Source organism: Lemur catta, chromosome 15 (assembly GCF_020740605.2).
Source record: "Lemur catta isolate mLemCat1 chromosome 15, mLemCat1.pri, whole genome shotgun sequence".
In the NCBI taxonomy this organism is placed as follows: Eukaryota; Metazoa; Chordata; class Mammalia; order Primates; family Lemuridae; genus Lemur; species Lemur catta.
In genome coordinates this window covers 42857901-42870098 of record NC_059142.1, presented here as the reverse complement: position 1 = coordinate 42870098, position 12198 = coordinate 42857901, and the positions used below count along the sequence as shown (strand labels likewise).

Here is a 12198-nt window from a genome sequence, read left to right as displayed (position 1 = left end):
ATTATTATTGTATTTGAACTAAAACCACCAATAAAGTACAAATACTTTAAAATTCTTATTGAGCAAGATCACCAGATTGGCTGTTAAGGCTGATATTTATTTAGCCAGGTGTTTGTTTACCTTCGTAGTATTTTAAAGGTTTTCAGCAATTGGCCAGAAAATGAGAGTGGAGGTGTTGCTTTAATTAAAAAAGAGGAAGAAGAAAAAAGAAGTTGATCTTTGGACGCTGAGAAATGAGTCCTAGAATGAGAAGTTAGTTAATTCTTCAGGAACTTTACCCAGCTGGTGAATTTCAACTTTCCCCCCACTGCAGCAGCCTGTCTACATTTCATTCGTTTGCTAGAGTGGACTAGATTTTGTCTAGGCAGTCATGATGAAAATATTTAGTAGAGGAGACTGTTGGGAATGAGTTGTTTTTAAATGATGTTGCTTAAATTACATGTGGATGGTTGTGTGGAATTTATAAACCCTTCACCAAAAATTCACCTGTGATTTTTCTTCTTTCTTGCCTCTGAGAGGAAAAACAATGATCCATTGTAATTGTTTGACACTTGCTAGCTATAGCAGAATGATTAATTTTTATATGTTGTTGAATTTTTGGCAAATTGTATGTTTATCATTATATTATACTTGGCAGCAAACTCTATATATTGCTAAATGAGACATGTTAGAGATCTTTACCTTTTTTGGTTACCAATTTAATTTTGTTGGTTGACTGATTATATGTTTCTTTTAAAACTCATATACCTTTTTGTTTTAAGCTCTTTTTGGAAAATCTTCCTAAAATGTTTCATGTATCTTCCTGTCTCGGTACAGTGAATATGTAATGTCTTTGAAAATTCTGTACTATCTTGGTTGTGATATGACTTTTATCATTGTTCAGTAACATCACTATGGAAGGCACAGGAATTTAAACATTATCTCTTTGATAATGGGACTAAGAAGGAAGCTACATGTTTCAATAAATACCTTAATATTTAATTCTTAATTGTAGAAGTAGAAATAAAAGTGTTTAATTATCTCATGTGAAATATACTTGTTGCGTGCTTACTGTCTCTTCACTGTAGTTTTTTATATTCTCTTTTTCCCTCAGAATCCCCTCCCACCCCGCTATTTTGTTATGACTTCCTGGGCCCAATTTCTCATTTTGCAAAATCTTCTGGGTCTTGTGCTTATAAACTTCTATAGTGAGTACTTGCTGTTAAAATAATTTTTCTAGATATTCTCTTAAAATGCCCTCTTAAATCAGCAGGGTTCTGGGCCACAGTTATATAGACCTTCCTCTCCTGAAATTTTCTTGTTTTTTCCCTGTGAACTGTTAGTATAGGCTTATCTTGAGGGTCAGTATAAAAATAATTTCATAAAACATTTCATTGTGACTACTGAAATATTGAGTTCCTTTGTATTACGCAGTGCCTTCTTTATAAGGACCTCAGGGAGATAAATGTGTGATGAAGAATAATTGTATTTTTGTCTAAGCTTTTAGTCTGTTTTTATTACCTGGGTGCTGTAATTAGTGTTCATTAGGTTTTTGTTATCATATTGGCTTTGGAAGTTTGGAGCCAAGGTTGCAGGCCTTTTTGTTGTACTTTTTTAAAAACTTCATCCCTAGCTTCATTTTTTTTTTTCTTTTTTTTTTTGAGACAGAGTCTCTCTGTTGCCCGGGCTACAGTGAGTGCCGTGGCGTCAGCCTAGCTCACAGCAACCTCAAACTCCTGGGCTTAAGCGATCCTACTGCCTCAGCCTCCCCAGTAGCTGGGACTACAGACAGACATGCGCCTCCATGCCCGGCTAATTTTTTGTATATATATTTTTAGTTGGCCAGATAATTTATTTCTATTTTTAGTAGAGACGGGGTCTCACTCTTGCTCAGACTGGTCTCGAACTCCTGACCTTGAGGGATCCACCGGCCTCGGCCTCCCAGAGTGCTAGGATTACAGGCGTGAGCCACCGCGCCCGGCCCCTAGCTTCATTTTGTTTCTCTCTATTTTATCTTATTTTCATGCTCTTATTTCTGGTTTAATCTATGGTAACCTGTGTTTTATTTGTCTAATAGCCTCTTGAAGTGAGTTTTACATCAGGGTTGGGTAAAAATAAACTATAGATGCTCAGTGCAATGACACTAAAGCACTTATTTGAATTTTGGATGGTCTTGGTAGCAGTGACTTTATTTCTCCTGGGGAATTGTACCTTTCTGAAGTTAACAAAGATCTCACAGTAAAATGAATCACTAATTTGTTTGTAGGCTTTGCTTTTTAGTTACTCTGGAATGCTGTATTGTAGCACCTACTTGAATTTATTAAGTATACACAGTACACAGATAATGTTGCCAAAGTGGCAATCAAATTTATTTGTCATTTTTCTACTCCTTATCCTTTAACAGAATGATGGGTTGGGAGGAATGTTAACCAGGAGACCTAAGTCTTCTCTGCTAAACCCTTTGCTAGAAACTAGCTGTAGGACTAATCATGTAATCACTTTTCTAAATAAAATTAGGGAATTTAACTAGATGATCTTTAGGGCTCAAACTTCTTTGGAATGTGGCTGTTTATCTTTAAATAACATTGATGGAGCTCTTCTAGAACATCACCTTTTTTTTTTTTGCTTTTGGGGAAGCTGAGGCCAAGATCCTAGTAAGTCACTGGTGAAACAAGTTTCTTGTGATTTAGAGCTTTGAGTCTTTTAATGCCTTAATTTCTTTGATTTGTTTAGTTTTCATAGTGCTTTCAAGTGATTATTGTATTTCTTGGTGTATGGGATATAAATGTGGAAATAATTTCATTGTGTTACAGAATTTACTTCAGAGGTGAGTAAACTTTCATTTGGTGAACACCTTTGATTTGATGCCCCTTGCTTTTCTGCTGATCTGCACATGACATCCAGTGGCAGAAATAGGAACTTGTGTTTTTTTCTTCCTATCCCTCCCTTCTTTTTTTCCTTGAGAAGATATGTAGGTAGTGAAAATTCTTAGTGCTCATTCTGGGATTCTGAAGGAAGGAATTTAGGCAGTAGGAATTTGAGGTTTACGTATTTGCTGCAGATCTAGTTGACAACAAATATTTTCTGCTATCTTGTGACTGGTATTTTTACTCTCTGAAGTTGAAAGTACTCTTTTTATGGTGTGTTCAAGTGGTCATATAATAAGTACTTACTGAATGAAGAAATGTGTTAAGACACAGGTGATACCATAAATGAATGAACTAAGTGTCTATCCTCAAGAAGTTTATAGTTTTGACTGGAGTGAAGAACATGGTAAGACAAACATGAATACTTAAAACAGCACCTGGCCTCGAGTAAAATAAGGTAAATGTTGGGTGATACAAATGAAATAGGAAGAGAATCACACCTGGTTGATGGAGTTGGAAAGAAAGGATATTAGAAATGAACCTTGAAGGGTGGCTAAGAGTTTTAAAAATTTTTTTAAATAAATATAGACAAGGTCTTGTTAACGTTGACCAAGCTGGTTTGAACTCCTGGGCTCAAGCAGTCTTTCTGCCTTGGCATCCCAAAGTGCTGGGATTACAGGTATGAGCCATCTGTCCAGCCTGGGTTTTTGTTTTATTTTGTTTTTGTTTTTTGAAGATCCCTCTTATTGTGTGGGAAAGCTGGGTGGAGATGTATTTAGGCAAGTTAATTAGCCTCATAGAGTAAGTCGGGTAAGGGAGAATGGTAGACTCAGCCTTTGGGAGGGAAGAGTAAGAGAATTGGTTATTGGAAGTAGGGGTGACAAGAACTTGTGATTGAGTGGATGTGTGAGAGAAAGGGAAGTGGTGTCATGGGTGATTCCTGGATTTTTGACAGGGTATAGATTGGATGAATATGTTGAGATGGAGAAGGAACGGATGGGGGAGGTTATTGAATGTGGCAGACATTCGGTCAGTTTCATTTAAATATTTTCCTCTGTTGGGTATACCTAGAGGTTTCAGTGTCCTTTGCAGAGCACCCTGTTCGGTTCCATCAGCATAGTGAAGCAAATTGCTTTAACTGGAAAAGGGAAAGCTTGGGGCCACATTCTTGTACAGATGAATAGTACTTTAATTAATTTCACCACCCTCTCCCTAAACATGGACCTAGATCATGCTTCAGGTTATATTCTTTCATGTCTACAATTGCATTTTTTCCTATTTCCCATTGTGTATCTGGGGAATTATATATTCCATGTAAAGAAAGCATTGAGTTTCTGTCAATTTGAAATCAAAGGGGTTTAACATAATAAACATAAAGAATACATCTTACTAATTTTGATTCTCATTAATTGAGGCTTTGTGTCAGCTTTACCCTGTTTAATTTTATTTTGTGTGATTATGAGGAAAGGTTTTTTGCACTGAAGTGGTAAACAAAATTACTTTGAAATGAATTTGATGAAAGTATCTGGAGAGCCTCTTCCTCAAACAGAATATACTGAAAAGTTGATGTTATATTGTAAATTAACAAACTTATTTTTTGGGTGGTATGGGGAGATTGGGGAATCGCAGCCAGGGAGAAGTGTTATATTTCATTTTAAATCATTTCCTTTAAAGTTGTTTTTCTTTTGCATAATAGAATAAAGGGCATGTGCCAGGGGATTGAATGATGTTGTGTATATAGTGACTGTTTTCTTGCTCTCCCTTTAATCCCTGTTTCCTGTTTGTTCTTCTGCTACTTGAGAGATGCATCCTGGGAAGATAGAAACTGAAGGTGGCAGAGTTTAGGACCTTTGGGACTAAATTAGTCTGAAACCTGGGAGACTGCAGCATCCCAGGAGGATTTTGACTGAAGTGATTTGGGTGAGCTGGGAAACAACATTTTTAACCAACTTTGCCTAATCAGACAACAGAGTTGAGACATGTTGATAGGAAAATAATAGCCTAGATTTGTTGAAAAAAAAATTTTCTTTTAGCTCTAGGCACTGTTGTAAGTGCTTTTCATGAATTGATGAAGTCCTTGCAACATTACAATGAGGTAGATAATTTTATCTTAATTTTACGGACTCACTGAGGAACGGAAAGTTTTGGTAACTTGCTTAATGTCACACAGTTAATAAGATATCAGAATATTAATCTAGGCATAAACACTAGCTTTATTAGTGGAAACAAATCAAATTGTCCTTTACATTTGGTTGATGAAAAGAGATCTACCAAACATCATCTAAAATATGACATTTAACTTTAACAGATTAAGATAAAGTAATTTAGTAATATATATGTTGAGGTAAGATATAATGGGCTGTCTTAACCAAATATATCCTTAATCCTACAATACCCTATTACTCGTTTCTTTTGTTGAGTAGAAGTTGGATGGCTTGTGGAGGGACATTTTGCTAGAGCAGGAGTAGCACTTAGGAAGTGGCTGGTAGTATTTTTTAAAAAAAGGAAGAAAAGAAGGGAATTTATCAGTCATACCTTCTGCATGTTTGGTGGTTTACATTTGGTATTTTGTTTAATCTTCAAAACATTAATATCATGGCGAAATCCCCATTTTACAGTCGAGACCTGAGACTATAGATATGTTAAATAATATGCTTGAGATTATGGTGAAGATAGAAGCTAGTTTTTTCATGTTATTCTTTCTACTCTATTTCTCCTGGAACTGATTGGGAGAAGGTAGAAAGATGATTTTTGCAAGTGATGGGGAGCGGCCGTTAATACAGATGAAGCTTCACTTGGATTGGGGAGAGGGCAGGGAGGGAGGCAGAGGTGGAGCTCAGGCAGTGACGGGTGGGGGCAGTGTTGGGAACTACAGCTTTAGACAGCTCTCTGAGCACTGTGCATTGGTGGGTGGGGCATTGACCAAGGAGGGATGATGGCAAGGTTAAATAGTTTTCCTCTACTATAATAAATAATCCAGAGAAGTGACATTTTATAAATTTTTTTCCCATCAAATGGCTAAATTAAACATTTTTGGCATTCTAAAGGGATGATTTATATCTTATGTGGAAAAATCCTGTTTGCCCAGTTGCTGGAAAAAATCTTTTTTTAAAATATGGAGGTATTTTATGTTCTTTCTCCTTTTAGTCTTCCCAGTCTTCCCTTGTGCATACAGCTGAACTGTATGACTTGTAAGCATGTACTTAGTGTTCATTATTTTCCTCAAGAAATCTCCTTTTGGGCTGGGCACAGTGGCTCAATGCCTGTAATCCTAGCACTCTAGGAGGCCAAGGTGGGTGGATCGTTTGAGCTCATGAGTTCGAGACTAGCCTAAGCAAGAGCGAGACCTTGTCTCTACTAAAAATAGAAAGAAATTAGCTGGACAACTAAAAATATATATAGAAAAAATTAGCCAGGCATGGTGGTGCATGCCTTGTAGTCCCAGCTACTCGGGAGGCTGAGGCAGGAGAATCGCTGAAGTCCAGGAGTTTGAGGTTGCTCTGAGCTAGGCTGATGCTACAGCACTCTAGCCCAGGCAACAGAGTGAGACTCTGTCTCAAAAAAAAAAAAAGGAAGAAGAAAGCTCCTTCTGGTAAATCTAGTTACTATAAGAACTTGAAGGGAAAATGAAAGAGCACTTGAAGGCTATCCTGATTGGTTTTCACCCTCTTAGTCTGAATTTGTATCATTTCAGTATCTGAGTAGGAAGTTTATGATAAACATTTGATATGTTATTTTTATTGATTTGGCAAGTACCAGAAAACCTGAAGGGTGAACGAGAAGTTATTTTTCTTAGCATTTGTGGGATTAGTAACTAAAGAGGGAGCAATGGATTAGAAAGAATTCTGGACAGCTGTTGAGAATTTTAATTTAAATTTTGTCTTCCTGGGCTTGAGTTCCTCACTTTTAAAATTAGGATTATACCGTTTTGAGAAATATTGCTTGTTGTTTGGTAATTATGGGACCAGGCTGGGATGGGAAAAGCTACTGTCAGTGTCAGGCACAGGCACACTTTCTCCTTTGCTTATGTGTGCTGAGCAGTGGGAGGAGCCTTGATGTAGCTCACATTGCTTACATTTCCATAGAGCCCTCACCCTGGGTTCCATAAGGAAGTTAGTGATAAAGCTGCAGCAGTCCCTGCTCATTTATTTCTCTCATGAGGCAACGTGGGGGCCAGTGTGTATGCATGTAGTAACTGCTTTATGTTTTTGTTGTGTCCAACTTAAAGCAGTGAAAAAAGATTTGAGAGGTTATGCTGTTCAGAATGAACCTGGAGGGTGGGGTTGTAGTGAGAGAGTGAAGACAAAGACCTTTACCCAGATGAGTATCCTTTCCCCTTAATAAAGCTGTTGTTGGAGTGTTATACTTTAGAAATAAATCTTCCTAGTGAAAAACAGCTCCCCCCTCCCCCTCAAGAAAGCAAAACAGTAAAAAAGTTTTCTTCCTGTTTTTTTAAAGCAGAAAAATAAAGTTCTCTTTTATTTTTCCCAGAAACAGCTGATTTAAAAAACTATTATAGATTATAAAGTTCATTTAAATAGAACAAATAAGGTACTTAATGCCTTTTAATACTGTCACATATCAAAGGCAGAATTTCAGTTACTGCTGTTTAGATGCTTAAAGTTAGCATAGTTGAATACTTCATTGATTCATTTAGTTGGCTTTCATAGAATCTTACCGAGAACAAAAAGATGTTGGGATTTTCTTCCATCTTGAGAGTTTTCAGCTGAGTTGCTGCAACCACTCTTTAGATTTCCAAGTGGGTAAAAATGTTTTTCTTTTTTAAACTGGCTCTCTCCCAGCAGATTTTTCCAGCAAGTATTCTTTGGGCACACCCTATTCATAGTGAATTTTGCAAGATCCTTATTAACAAGGCTGGGAGGACAGGCCAATCTTCTCTTTGTAAGATGAAAATGGAATGAAGCTTGCTTAAGATTCATTTTGCTTCTACCCAGCTGTATATGAAATTGATCTCTTATGCAAATACACTCGAGCATTGACAGAAGTAATTTGACTTGGAAGTGTAAGCAGAAAGGCTAATTTTTTATTTGCAGGAAGTTTTCTTGGTGCAATGATTGTCCTCCCAATTGAGAATTCTTAATTTGTTGTAAGTAATAACTTGATAGTAAGCAGATCTCAGATGCACAAGTTGAGAAGTGTGATGTGACTTTGAAATTTTCAAGGTACGTGTATTACTACATTCAGGTTGTTGACATGATATGTTTATACTTGGTTTTATATTTTGTTATATTTTGTGCTGGAGGTTATTACTTCCATTAATGTCTAAAGCAGTGTTAGATTATATAAGCTTCTTCAATGGTTTACTGTAAATAGTGTGATAGTATTACTGTTACGAGACGAGGTAAATGTCCTCAATTTCATCCATGAGTGGTAAGATTGGCTGACTAACTTATGGAAGAATAAGCCTTCAAAGAGTTATAGCTTATGTTTGTTCCTATAATAGTACTTCAGCAGTGATCGGAATAGTTACTGGAGTTGATCATCTGAATAGGAACTAAAATGTGTCACCATTAGGATAGTCAAAAGTGTCCCTGTGGCGATTCTAGAAAAGGAGTGCCAGAATTTCCTGAGCAAAGAAAAAATAAATACAAAAAGTTTTCAAGGCTCTAATTATTTGGAGACTAGTCTTTCAGGGTCATTTATCATCAAGATTAATCTTGCCTCCAAAGGGCAAGGAAACACTTCTCTGGTGGTTAAATAAGGGATGATGATAACATTTAAGAATTGAGAACTTAGTTTGTGTCTTCAAGAAGTAATTTATGTGACTGATCCCCCCATCCCCAGCCCCAACACACAGGTTCAAGTAGAGAAGGAAGCATTAGAATCAGGCATTGTGTGCTCAGTACTAGATACATGCATGGTACAGGCATTAAATGCTGAAATCTTAGGATGAAGGAGTGATTACTATAGGTGAAGGTAATCAGAAGACCTGGGAAAAAATGGAACTTGAATTAGGATAAAGGATGACACTTGGGTGTCTAAGGGGAAATAGGATGTTTTAGGTCCAAGGATGAGGGAGCTCAGAGTGTGAGGATGCTGTGTTGGGAAATAGTGGAGAACTATTGCCAAAGATAAAAAGTTCAGTAAAGTGGAAGATGAGCTTGGAAGGGTAAGTTGGGGTCACATTGGTTTTGAATGCCAGGCTAGTGCTTTTGAATTTTATCATAGGAATATGGGGCATCACTAGAGTGTAACGGCATGATTAAAGAGCTCATTTGATGCTGATGTAGACTGGATGGATTGGAGGTTCTGGGATGGTTTGGAGCAGGGTAAGACTGAAAGCAGGGAGGCTATTTTGGTAGCCTGCCTATAAAGTCTTGAACTTGGGGGATGAACATGGCATGGAGAGAATGGTCCAGATGCAAGATTGATGAAATAGAGAATTTTTTATAGCTCTCTTTGGAGATAAGCACAAATTTTTCTTTTACAGATGAGAAACCTAGAGACAAAGTGACTGTGCCGTGCTAAAGATTATTAGGGTAGGAGTCAAGGTTGTAATAGAGGTCTCGAGTCCAAATCTGACATCTTTCCATGATTGCACACTGTAGGAAACTTGGTTATGTGACAGGATTTTGATCCTAGAAAATTCTCAGACTATTGATAGAAATAGGAGAGGCAAGAAGAGATGTCAGTGTTTGTGAAGGGGATGTAAAGGGGTGAAATTGTTTGGAATCAACAGGCTTTTTGTTGAAGTAGAGTGCCCCTAAAAGGGGTAACTATATTTTGCTTTTGTGTTTTGTGCTTTAAACTTTTTGTAAAAAGTAATGTTTTAACTTTTATTTTCTCCGCAGTGGGTAACCAGTTGTTCCTAAACAATATATTGAGTAGACGATTCTTTTTCTATGAGTAGAAATGCCATTTTTTATTGTAAACTAAATCTGTACACGGTTGTTACTGTGTTTTGTGTTTCATTGATCCAGTGTCAGTTATTGTATCAATATCACACTGTTTTAATTACTGAAGCTTTAAATGCTATAATAATGTGTGTTATTTTATTTTTTTAATAACTAGAGTAATTATATATCTTACTATCAAAATTTGGGATACTTTTGAGAGTAAAAGAGTTCATTAATAACAATTATTCTAGGGAAAAAGATTACTCCAGAGCAACAGACATGAACAAGACTATCCCGAACAAAGGGACACTCGATGCCAACACAACATCCTTTTTTAAATGTTTACATTTTTTTCAAGTTCTTTATTAAGCTGCATAATAGAACATTTGGCAGCAACTTAATATTGAACACTGAGTAATAGCACAGTTTTGTTCTCTTGAGAAGACATATTTTCTAAGTGATGAAACAGACTTTACACCGTCCCCATACTTGAGATTTTCTAGCATAACCTTGTGTTTTAAATGGGTCTGGGGAAAGTCTGTTTTAGTTTGTCTAACAGAACAAAATAAGCACAACTATGATTAAATTACTTAGATTTCACTTCTTAATTTTACTTTCCAAAATATTAATGAGAAGTTTAGCATATTTTGTGCCAGAAACAACCCTTCAAAATGATAAACCCCAAAGATGGGGCTAGGTCATAACATAGTTTTGCATCTTTATATTAACCATGAGATTCTCACAAATACATTTTCGCAAAATATTTTTCAAAGCCATAGGATAGTCAAAAGTCTAATTTGTGGCTGGTTACCGTATTTCCCCAGAGGTGCTGAGTACGTACTGTCCTACAAATCATCAGCATACAGGGAGTACACAGGCCGGGAGGTACCTTGCACTCAGCTCAGTTTCTAAACAGCAGCATCCTTTCAGAACATGTCTGCCCCACCAGGCTCACATACTGTAGCGTGGTGGCCTCCTCACTTGGATCTTTCTGGTTTCTTATAAACACTGTAAAGCATGATGGCTTTCTTGTGAAACACCTGCAACCGGTCAGGTTCCGTACAGCAACCTTCATCCACTGCCCTGGGTCCTGGTTGAAACGGCAGTATTTGGAGTTTTCAAATCAACGCAGGCACTGTTCGATGGGTACCCAAACATGTTTCAGGACACAACAAATCAGAAGGTCTGTATTGACCCTTATATTTCTTGACATGCGAATGGCTATAGAAACCCATGTAGTAATTGCTGAGTTGAGAAGTTTTCTCATGAAGTTGCCTAGTAAAAGCAGTTTCTCGTAGTACAGAGTAGACACCCAAGGACAGAAAGGAATAATCAGGATTGTAATACAGGTATACAGATGATATACAGTATGGAAGGGTGTCAGTCACCCCTACAACAGTGATCTTTCCATCAAGCCAGTACTGCTGGTGAAAGGAGCCATAGTCACAATCTGGTCCGTTATGGGGATTCTCTGCCTCCAAAGGAATCTCGTGAACTCAGTCTTCCCACATTGATCAGGCAGATCCTGGTATATGGCCATTTGATACTTGATATATAAAGGACTGGCTGAAGGACAACTGGAACTCTGGGTCCTCAAAGGAGACAGGTACTAACTTTCCCTCTAACTTGTGTGATGCGGCCTCTGGTAAAGATTGCAAAATTAAATTTTCAATTGATTTGGGCTGGTTGGCTTTAGCCTTTGGTGGGAACAAAGATGGTAGCTGACTTTGAGCCTGGAAGCCCTCAAGTTCTCCAGCTGGGTTTTGCTGCATGAGTTTTAACCTTTTCCTTTCTTTCTAATTTCCTTTGCTTTTCAACGTGGAGGCTTACTCAAATCAGCTCCTTTGCCTTGCTTAGGAACTGTATGAATTTCAATTGAATGTGATGGTTCACTAGAGCCCAGGTTCTCTTATAACATCTTGTGACTGAATTTATTCATTAGATTCTTCTTTCTTGGAGTTTTTTCCTTTCTTCTTTTCATTCTCAAAGCTCTCTTTTGGGGTCATCTCTGAGCATTTTGAGATCACACTGTATATCCAGTTTATTTATTAACTAACACAACGTCACCTGCAACAGTATCATCTGTTGTGGAATCCAGGGGCTCATCCTTATGGTTTACTTTGAAAATCTCCCCTTTAGCCAGAAATTTCAACGTTCTTTTTCAAAACCTTGTGAGATTTTGAAGGCTGAAACTGTAAAGGTTGGCACCTTATTGTGTACTGAGGACAACATGTTTGATGCATGACAGGTTTGTACACAGTATTTTCTGCTTCTTTGCCATCCTCTGTCTATAAGATCCTGATAATCCTGTACTGTCATGGAATGTGCCCACGTACTGCATGACACCTTGCCCTCCTTGGAGTTGCAGTAGCCACAGTGGTAGCTGGCCTGAGGCCCTTGTACTCCACCACCAAGGCCATGGGTGTTGTGAGGGTCCGCTTGAGCTGGCCGCACCCCTATAAAGTATTTTAAATACTATTTGTAATATATACATA

At 37.5% G+C, this 12198-nt stretch overlaps 1 protein-coding gene and 1 pseudogene across 4 annotated transcripts in view; one reads left to right on the top strand and one right to left on the bottom strand.

Moving 5' to 3' along the window:
• Positions 1 to 12198, top strand: part of KANSL1 (KAT8 regulatory NSL complex subunit 1) — a 179479-nt gene that overhangs the window by 51868 nt on the left and 115413 nt on the right. The window lies entirely within an intron of this gene.
• LOC123620569 lies at positions 10605 to 12123 on the bottom strand (annotated as a pseudogene).